Here is an 11,337-nt window from a genome sequence, read left to right on the forward strand (position 1 = left end):
TGTGAAGACCCTTCAGCTCACATTCTACTTAAAACCAGTGAGATTGCTGTCTACTGTCCTGACCAGCAGCACAGCTTTCTGATGGTTTCCCGGTTTGTGTCATGTTTTATTTTAAGCTAGTGCACTTGGGTCTTTACCTTTCCCTCAGGTCTCCCTCCCTCAGGGAGTGAGAGTCTCATCTTCTCTCTCATAAAGAATTCCTTTCAGTTTGCTGATGTGGTTTTTGTGTGTATACTGTAATGCAGAGAACCATGAATGGTATTTTTTTCCAGACCAGAGTCATCCTGACTCTTCTTAGGAAAGGGGAGAAAGAAGCCCAAGCATCTCAGAGGATAGGTAATTTTCTCTGTGATCCACCTCTCATAGCTGAAAGGGAGGGAGGGCTTGTGCAGAATCCATTGTGGTAGGCAGAGGTTGTTCTTTCTGCTCCCCCCATCCTACTGCATGGTGAACTTTTATCAAGGGGTTTTCCTCCTAGGCTGGGCTCTGTTGAATTAAACCACACAGCTGATTATCTAAGAAAAATTGCCTGTGCCAAGCCACTGAAAACCACCAAAACTCATTCTCAGCAGTCACGTTTCTCTCCTGTGAATAGGAACCTTTGCTTACAGTCAAGTAAAAAACCGAGAGGATAGCCCTGTTTTTTGGATCCAGTGCAGGTGTGCAAGAGGAGAAATTAAAACGATTTAGCAACTGGAAACATCAGTGGAGAGAGTGTACTGCTATAGCAGGGCATGTTTTGCAATGACTGTCTCATAGCAGCGAAGACCAAAACCGGAACTGAAAATAAGAGAGAGAGAGAGAGAGAAATAAAACCCAGGCAAAAATACCAGATAATACTGCTTGCCTTGCCTTATGGGTTGGCTTTGGGGCTGTCAGGACAATTCTCAAAGATCCTACATGGTTTCCTGGCTGCTGCCTTCCAGGAGAAGGTGTGTTGCTGGGGATGGCTGGATGAAGAAGGGTGCCGTGAGCCCGCAGAGGGGTGCACACCTACGTTCCCGGCCGAGGGTGGTCACTGGGCATGACAGGCTGCCTCTCTTACAGGAGCTGCCTTATAGAGAGTTGCTGAAACATGAATCGAGCCTCTGCAACTGCAGTGCTGCAAGCAGCTTCTCTTCTCCTTTTTTACAAGTTACCTTTAACCAGCAAATGCAAATCCTTGGAGCCACGTCCAGAAGACTGAGGGGAGGAAGGAGAATTACACATTCTCTGTGTTGGCTACTTACACCATTTCTTTGGCATATTCACTTCAAATCCTGTGCTCAATTCTCTTTTCTATCTGCAGGCCACTGGAAGGCTGGTTACATCCCAGGATTGCTCAGCAACCAAAGGGGACTAGGCAAGAGGGGAAAGATGGACTTTGCTTCAGGGCATGGCCCGCTGCGGGTGAACGGTGCAGCTCAAACTGCCCTTTTGGTGGCCACGGCCCAGCGCGTGAGCACTCGCCCCGCTGCAGGGCACTGTGAACCTGTGGGCAGATGTGCAGTTCCTCTGCTCACACGCTGGCTGCATCCAGCCACAAAAGGGGCACCTTTTCACCGTGCCAGTGATAACTGATGAGGTGGGAGTGGTTTGAAGATCCAGGGCTTAAAAAATTATCTCCGACATCCAGAACTATGTGAGGTCAGCCTGCGGGGAGGTAACCATTTTCCCTTGCTAAATAAGGTTAGCACTGTGTGGCGTGTCTTTCTTGCCTTTTGAGGCTTTGTCAGTCATTCTTGGAGATGTCCCCATGACTCACAATTAAAAATCATGTGTGGATGTCAGAGAAGAAAAATGGAGAAGTATGTTAGCAGAAACTATGCCAGTATGCACAGTGGTCACATCGAACCCTTATTCACTATCTCTGAAGTCCAGTCACTGAAAGGAGAAGAAGCCATAAGAGTACATGAACTTTCCCGGCCTTATTCATGCCTGCTTTGGTTTGGCCCAAACTAGCCTGAGAAGAGTCATGAGGCAGTTCCCACCTGGCTGAGTACAGGGTGATTCATTCGCTGAAGAAGTCTAAGATCGACCTTTGGGAAAAAGAGGCAACTTCACTCCCTTTACTTTTGAGGGCCAGAAAGCCCTGGGCAGCTTAAGGTGAGATTGGCTTGTGCTTTCTGTCTTTTGTTCCTCCCAGTCCAGCAGGTGAAAACCCAATATGCACAGTGAAGTCTGGAGATCTTGGGGTAAAGAAAAGCTTTGTATCTGGGATGCTTGCCTGGGTTTTCCTTTACTCTCTTTTTCTTCCTGTTTTCATTTTCGAATGTAGTCATGATCTTTTGAAAGACAGTCAAATCCGTGCTCTTTGACTCCTAAGTTCCTTTACATCCCTTCAGTTCCTTTCAACATTTTCCTTTCTTACATATAATTCGTTTATTTTCTTACATCAGGTATGTATCTTCTGTGGGAATACTCTCCTCCCTCATGTTTCACAATGAACTCAAACCAAAACTGGCCACTAAACTAGTAACCTACTCTTTTGACTTTTCTCAAGTAGGGAATTTTTCTAAAATTTCCACCCAGTGCAACACTGAGCAGCTCCACGAGCAAGTGCTGTGAGCCTCCTGGAGACAGGGCATCTGGGACTAAGATCTTCCACCGCTGACCTGAAAGCTATCCTAGAGACCTCTAAATGAAATAGTGCTAAAAATGCATTTACCAGCCTTCTCCCATCCTATAAACACAGGCTGATTTGAACAAGTGTTAACAAAGGAAATCGCAACTTAAGAAATTTCCCCAAATGTGGCAAGGTCAGAGAATTCTACAATTCCCTTCACCCAAATACTAAGCCATACAACCACGTAAATATCCAACAAGGGACACATTTTATAAACATACCATTACTCAGGCAACTTGTGTTTCACATGTGCATCTCCCGTTAGAAAGCTGCGCTGTTTTAATCAACTGCTAAATGTTTTCTGGTTTTCCTTCTTTTAGAACAATCTTTTACTCCAAGTTACATTTAAAAATTCTGGGCCTGTTATTTAATTATGTTGTTATTACATAAAAAAACCCAAAACCCTCTGTCTCCCTATTTTTTTTTTTTATTTCTGAATGCATCGTATTCCTTCCCACCATCCTCTTTTTCAGTAACATCCGTTCACTGTATCTAAGAACTTCAGGAAAACTATGACTTTCTCTGTGATTCTGGGATCACTTTGCTCTAACATCCACAAAATGCTCCTTTAATAACAATTAAACAACACCAATTATTTAAATAATACCTTTGGTCCAAAGATCAGGGAGCATTCCACTGCCTCTGCAAGCAGAATTCTTCATCCACAACTAAAGGGCAGGTACCTCTGGAAGAGAGCACAGCAACTGCCTAGCGACACGCATCACGGCACGGACATGCACTCCACGCAAGCAAAACTGCGGGGGAAATTTGGAGGGGAAGAACATCAGCAGCCAGAATAAGACCTTCGTTGGGATTAACTGTGGTGTTTATTCCAAGTTCCACCTAAAGCACAGGCCAGGTTAACATATTTTTCCACATTCTGAGCTACTTCTGGCTACGGAATTGGCAGGTTGGTTGAATCGCTTCTGCATCACAGGTCCCACGTCAGGTGATGTGTCCTGCTGTCCCGGCCCTCGCACTTGCCTCAAGGTTAGTCAAGCAAATGTGTCAGCTGGGGAGTAGCAATGGTCAGAGTCCCTTCTCCCCAGGCCACGCTCACCTCTTTGACTTGGCAAGGGAACAGAGGAGTGCACCCCTGTTCCCACACAGGCAACAATTTAGAGATGCCGGCTGATCAACAGAGCAGTCAGTTGGTGGAGTTCCCTCAGGAGTCGCTGTACAGAGGTGGGAATTTAAGTGCCTGCTCCCAGGTTATCCCTCTTCTGAGCCGCCTCCGGCTGCATGGGACACTTTGCCTGGAAATGGCAGCACGGCCACGCAATGCAGTACAGGCAGAACCTCAAACAGCAGTGTGCAAGGCACCCCCGATGGCAAGGTATGTGCTGTGCCCAGACGGGTGAATCTGTGGTTGACCCCTCACCTGTGCCCAAACACCCCTAAGGGCACCCCCGATGGCAAGGACAGGTGAATCTGTGGTTGACACCTCACCTGTGCCCAAACACCCCTAACCAAGCCTAGCAGCCATACGACGTATCGTAAGTTTAATCCTCAGGTATTACATTATTTTCAATGAGTGTCTTTCAAAACCAGCTGGGCATGTGACACAAACCTCATACTTCTTAAACAGGAGGATCAGGAGCTAGTTTTTCTTGCAATAAATTAATCTCAATTATCAAACAATGATGTGATATTCGGAAGGGCAGTTAAATGAGCCAAGGTCTCCCGCTCTCAGTTCCAGTGCGGACATCACTCTGGGGACACATATTTTCTCACAGTGTTTCTCATGGCTCATTATCTAATTTACAAAGCTAACGGAAGAGGTTTTGCCTTTTGGCTTCCGCTCTTCAACCACCACAATTACTTTAGATTAGGAAGAAAGGACCTGATTCTCCTACCTAGTGGTGTAAATTAAGACCACCATCCTTATAACCTGCGTAATTGGAAAATGCCCTGCAGATCCACTTTGGTCCTTTTGCCCAGTTTCTGATTATAAACGCCCCACTCCAGGAATTCAGGAAATAATTGTGCTGATGCCACTATAGAATGGGCTCTGGCTCATTCTGCTATAGATTGGTCAGCTTGCTGCAGGGAATAAGGGAACGTGTGTGAAGCTACTACCACGACCAGCTGTGACTCAAACGAAAGAGAGAACAGCTGTGGAGTCACTTTACTAAAGGCAACTCCGTTTTTACAGATGTAGGCTCCTACTTGTTCCAAAGGCTTGCCTCGCTAACTGCTCAAATCACGGTATTTATCTGATACATAAAACAGCAGACCCACACAACAAAAAGCAGTATTACAATACCAGGGAGTACCTTGTTTCTTTCTCCAGGCTTCCTGTCTCAGGGGCAGCAAAATACTCCAGTATGGATCTTGACAACAGATTCTTTCCTCTGTCCTCAGTGCCTGTCCTCCACCATATGCAGGGAGCCCAGATCACAGAAAATCCACCCTTTCCTATCAGAGGTATGTGTGTGCTTCTTCCAGCAAGCACCCTCTGTCCAAAAGAAGCTTCCTCTTTTTATGTTGAAATTCCCCTTTTTTCAAAGCACATTTAATTCTCTCACAAGCGTCAGTGCTATTCACAATGCCCCTGAGCTGCCGTGTAACCCTGGTCTTCAAGAAAACTTTTGCTTGGATTTTGCCTGAAGGAAATAGCCCTTTTTGAATAAGGCTTAGCTTTCATGATTGGCAAATTCTGTTCACTTGTTTGCTTAAATAGGTCTTATATTAATAGAATGGAAAATAGATTTGTTGGCGAGGACTGAAATTTCTCCAATGAGATTATGCAAAGCTCTCTATCTTTCCCCACTACTCTGCTGTTGAAAGTCACCACGTTCATTTAAGATCTGATGACGCAATAAAAATACAGCTGAACGGGTTGTTATAGATATAAGAACAGTGATATCATGACTGATTCCCTAATTTTATGGGAAGTTACTGAAATTCAAGGCCATACCTTTATGATAGCTGCCATGCTTGCCATGTTCTAATTGATTTTTTATATGAGAGTAAAGAAGTTGTGCTTTTGTGTTTGCTTGCATGTATAGTTCTTCGATAAATTGATAACTTCATTTTCCTGTACTGCCAATTTATTTACATGGAATTTGATTTCTCCTGTAACCTCATTTTGATTCTGCCAGCTTAGTGAAACTTGCAGCTTTATCATCCGTTAAGATTTGTTTTAAGCTGGCTTATAAACATGCAGTGAGCCTCATAAAAGCCCAGCTTAATGACTGCAGTTGTGCTTGCCAGCCACGGTTCAAACATTATTCACACCTGAGTCTTTTTTGTCTGAATCACAGTATATACATGACATTCATTCCCCAGGAGCTGTCTGGGGGGAAAAATCCATCCTGTATCTATTGCCTATTAAACATTATTAGAAATGAATTCCAAATCATTCTCTATACACGTCTTGTCTTTGCCCAGGACAAACAACTCAACAGCTCTGATTAAAATGGAGAAGTAGGTTGCTATGAGTGAAAAAGGGGAAGTTTTTTCTCCAGACTGTAGCAATCAGAGTCTTATAATTTGCTTTTAAATCAAGTTTCCTGTGAAAGCAGCCGAAAGAATAATTTCTTCAACTAGGTTGATTAAAAACTAATTGGATCTAATTTAAGTGTTTTCCAAACAAGTTCAACTAAAACCTCAGAGCTCTTACAGGCTTCAGTTTTTTCACTTGCTTGCAACTTAGTCTTGTAGTTAACAAGAAAAACAGGAAAGGTGCCTAGGATTTTCAGAGATGATGGAGTATCTTCCCCCCACTCTAAGGTGTCGCTACAAGTAATGATGGATGAGACCTAAACATCGTCCTGGAAGTAATCAAATTGGAAATGCTAAATATTCTTTGTCTTTCTGCCTACAGACTCACGCCATTTATACCGAACGTCACGCACATTTATTGAGTTCAGTTTTCATCTGAGTCAAACTGCAGCCAGCCGGGCTGGTTGCAGTTGGAGGAGAAGGTAGTCCCCTTTGTATGAACCCGAGTAACTTTTGATGTGGTGGGGCTTGGTTCCTTGCTCATGCTGAAAGCTTTGCTACGCATTTATACGTTAGCTTTGCCTATATTGTTATTCATAATAATAGATATTTTATGCTGATAGCTCAGTTTGCAATGTACTGCCTGTGGTTCTCTCTTAAAAACTTTCTGAGTGGCATCTGAAATAGGAAACCAATGTGGCTAAATCAGAAGGGAATCTAAAAGGTTCAGAGCCAGACAGAGACAGTGCGTGGGCAAGGAAAGAGATATGAGGTCAGGCTTTAACTGAATCACATAAAAGTTACATAAGAAGACCACACAGAGGCAGGGATTGTGTAGAATAGCATTAGAAGTTAGCAGCAGATATGAAGGTTTTTAAGAAGGGGTTAGTGAGAACGCTCTAAGAGTGTTAGGGGAAAAACATGCTTGATGGTAGATCATGAAAAAAAGGTAAGCCATTATTCAGAAAGATAGACTGAACTTGAAAGCCCAGGCTTAAGAGTGAATTTCCATCATCTCTTCAGCCACTGTTCAGTCTGTTGCTGAAAGAAACTCCTTGAAATTGAAGAAACAATCTAAATATACAAAGTAAGGGTTGAAAATAGACCTCCAAGTTAGCATACGTAGCAAGAGGAAACATATTCTTTGTCGAAATAGGTCACACTGAACGTTGTGTGTATTTCTAATACACCACAACCCCAAAAGCTGACAGGTGTCTGGAAAGATGTTTCCTTGCAGCCTGTATTCCAGCTCTGCAGAGGTTTCCCCTGGAGATGCGTAGCAGCAAGGACAAGGAGCTATGGACTGCACAGAGCCTCGCTGAAATTCAAAACTGTGCAGCAGGGGTGCAGGTTAAAAAGATTTGCCAATCTGGAGCTGCTTGTGGTACTTCCATTAGGATAAGATGGTGTGCAAGGAATTAACTGAAGCATATGTGGAAATACGCCTGCCACCCACAGTATGGGTGCGAATGCCGTGAGCAGCTCAGACTGCATCCCCCGTGCTCAGCAGATGCCCCAAGGGCCAAAATACGGATGGCTGAAATCTTGATTATTGCACATACAGGTCCTACTTACCAGCTTAGTGTTGTAAGTAGCTTTTACTTATTGTAGGCAGACGTTTTGTAGATACTTGCCAGAGTGGAAAAAGCATGGGATAAAATGGTCAAAGGCAAGTAAATCTGGCGTACTGAATCATGTGAGGCTGTGGAGAGGTTTCCTCAGAAAGCTGGTGTGGGGTTTTACTGGGAGGAGGTAAAGGACATCCAGAAGGAAGGCATCTTAGTGCCCTAGGAAATGGTGTGGCCTGCAAGTAAGTGCTGCCTTCCTTAGGATCCCCAGAAAGCTTCCGGAGGAACTGTGTGATCCATTGCTTAAGGCTGAAGTCGCCACCAAGGAGGCAGGTGAGAAATCAAGAGCAGCCCAAATCCCGGTGATGGCACTGGTGGCAAAGAGAACAGCGCAGTTTATGGTGAGGGAACCCCCTCAGCCCTGTGTAGGCTCTCCTTTTTCTGATAAAAGCATAAGGGATGCAAAAACATTTTTCATTAGCCCCAGAATATTAAATGCTGATGCAGAAATGATGCTTGATTGATTAAAATGCAAGACGAGCTCCAGACGAAGGTGTGTTCCAGTAAACCACAGGGAAGTAGCCGAAGTATTGTTAGGAGCTGTCTTGAGACTCCGGAGGTACGATTATGAAACTGTTCCAGCACAGTCCCTCTAGAGTCCCTGGGTACCACTAAGGCCGAAACCTCCGCAAAGTGGCCTGAGGGTACAGAGCACAGAAAAGACTGAGAAACCCAAGTGTCTTGATTATATTGCTTCAGTCACAGCTCGCTCTGAGAAATGAAAGCAACCCTGGCATGGAGTGTCACCCAAAAGGGCTGTATGGGGCAAATTTTTAAATTTGGGAAAGCTGGTAATACATCGTTTGCCTTGAATTGAGAAGACGCATTTTGTAAGCAGGGAAATATCTTTGATTAAATCCAAATATTGGCGGAAAAAACAGGAGGAGCTTGAAAAGGCTTGAGAAAGTCCTGACAGCCTGCTTTCTTTTTCCTGTTATAAGAGTTGCTGCATTAGCAAACATCATCTCTCTGCAGATCTTGCTTCACTTAGGCTCTCCTGGCTACAGGAGGATGGCTATTACAATTAGGGCTTTGTGTGCCCATGTCCAGAAAACAAGAGATACTAAACATAGAGTTTGCACAGTTCGTGGGGAGAATGCAATGCTTCAGAATGGAAATTTTGAGAACTAGCACACTGAGAAGGGAGCTACCTACACCAGGCTATGGGAGAAGCCAGCACAAATCTATCTTCAATCTGACTGCTTTCTAGGATGTAGCTTTCTTATTCTGTGCTAATAGGTACCTGCTTTCCCTCAGGATCCACAGCCTACAAGTTTCTTCTGCTAATAGGCTCCTTCATCACCACCTTTTAAAAAGAAGGATGGATGCATCACTATGGGAAGAGCGCAAGCAAATCCCCTTTCTCTTCTTTAGGAGCCAGGCCACTCAGTCAGGACACAGGAAACCCAGGCTCATGGTCCTCAAGAGAAGATTCTGACTTAGTTTTTCACGCTGCAGGACTCCTCCACGTCACAGGCTAAAGGTATCCTGAAGTAGGACCAAATCACTTCTAAACCAATTCCACTTTGCACAGGAGAATTACAAAGTCTGGGTCAGAGGAGATGGAGCAGAATGACCTCCATTTTCTGGTGCTTTGTTTGGGACATGGGAGCTCTGGATCCATATTGCTGCTCCCAGGGCTATATTAAGAGTTTTGCAATAAATATTATTATGCCAAATGCATTGGCGGTGGCTTGGGGCTGAGAAGAACACCAGGAACATCGTCTCCTGTGAGACTGCTGTCATCATCCAGATAAAGCATGTGATGACAGTATTCCCTCTTTCTACTTCACCGGTTCGGGCGTGGTTGAGAATTGCCCTCTACCAGGGAATAGCTGTCTACAGTGCTACTCCATAACGTGAGAGATGGAAGCATACAGACATCTCACAGGCAGGATGGGGAATTGGCCTGCACCCTCTCCATTTCTGAATGAGGGCTCTAACCACTAAGCAGCTGTAAAAATAGTCCCAATCTAATAGGCAGAGAGAGACCTAGAATCACAGAACGGTTTGGGTTGGAAGGGACCTTACAGACCACCCAGTTCCAACCCCCCTGCCATGGGCAGGGACACCTTCCACTAGACCAGGTTGCTCCAAGCCTCATCCAGCCTGGCCTTGGACACTTCCAGGGATGGGGCATCCACAGCTTCTCTGGGCAACCTGCTCCAGTGCCTCCCCACCCTCTCCTGGAAGAATTTCTTCCTGATATCCAATCTAAACCTCCCCACTTTCAATTTAAACCCGTTACTCCTTGTCCTGTCACTACAGACCCTTGTAAAAAGTCCCCCCCAGCTGCCTTGTAGCCCCTTCAGGCACTGGAAGGTGCTATAAGGTCTCCCCGGAGCCTTCCCTTCTCCAGGCTGAACACCCCCAACTCTCCCAGCCTGTCCCCAGAGCAGAGGGGCTCCAGCCCTCGGAGCATCTCCGTGGCCTCCTCTGGACTCGCTCCAACCGGTCGATATCCTTCTGATGTTGGTGCCCCCACAGCTGGACGCAGCACTCCAGGTTGGGGTCTCACAGGAGCAGAGCAGAGGGGGAGAATCCCCTCCCTCGACCTGCTCTGAGCTGCTGGCCACACATCATCCTTCTAACCATATTTCAAAAGGAGTAAGTGCCTGCAATCCAGTTTTGTGCAGAGACTGATTAAATATGTTCTGAGACAACTATGTCCATCAAGTAAGACAAAGAGGGGAAAGTCTTTCTCCTGGGACTTGGCTGGGACTGGGTCTCACTAGAGCCCCGAGTATAAGCATCTCAAGTTTTGTCCCCTGGAAACCTGAAACCCTGGAGGCCTGTAGCATCGAGGTTAAGCAGCAGCTGAAAAGGGGCTTTTCTCTTTGTCAGCCTGTGTCTGGATGCCTCAAATCCAGCCCGGGAGCCGTCTTAGGTACTGAGTAACTTTGGTGGATTTGGCCTTAACTAGACAGCCGTTTTCCCTCCTCTCATGGCCAGGGGCAGCTCCTGCTTTGCTTTTGTTTAGATCTTCAGGCGCTGGGGACTACCAATGCCTGCTGAGAATAACAGCCCGCGTCTCATCCCATAGTATAGCAAAAACTCCTGGAGACTAAAGGAAATCTCATAGAAGGTACCTACTGCAGTTCCTAGGAGCAATGGCCAGCAGTGCCTGGGAAAACACTCTAGCCCTCAGGAAAGACTGAGATTTAAAGTTGTGTTGGTCCCAGGGCCCATTTCAGCAAGTCCTAACAGTTGTCCAGGAATGGGAACTGCATTAGCGCTCTCAGGCACACCCTGTTTAGTTTTGATTCAGGGGAAGAAGCAGTTGCTATTATGGGGCAGGGAAACTACCTTTAAACTTCGGTCCTTAAGGTTATTTAATTGGCTGTGTCATACTGGATGTTCCAGTTAAACTGGGAGCAAGGTTTATTTAATAAACAATGCCTGAGTTTTGTGAGATGAAGATTAAAGTGTCCAAGGCATTTGGAGAGGATTTCTTTCTCATGGCTTCTGGTTTAGCAACTTGTTTAAACAAAATGTGATTCTTTGATGTGGAAGTGATGGTAATATACAAGGAAATTAAATATATAAAATTTAAATTTAGGCAGTGAGCTTACAGATACTTAACCCTGTATATATGCTGATATACTGGAGTGCTTCTGCCCATACATCCTATAGACTCACTCGCCCCTTTTCTATATT

The sequence above is a fragment of the Eurypyga helias genome, unplaced genomic scaffold (assembly GCF_000690775.1).
Source record: "Eurypyga helias isolate BGI_N326 unplaced genomic scaffold, ASM69077v1 scaffold11066, whole genome shotgun sequence".
In the NCBI taxonomy this organism is placed as follows: Eukaryota; Metazoa; Chordata; class Aves; order Eurypygiformes; family Eurypygidae; genus Eurypyga; species Eurypyga helias.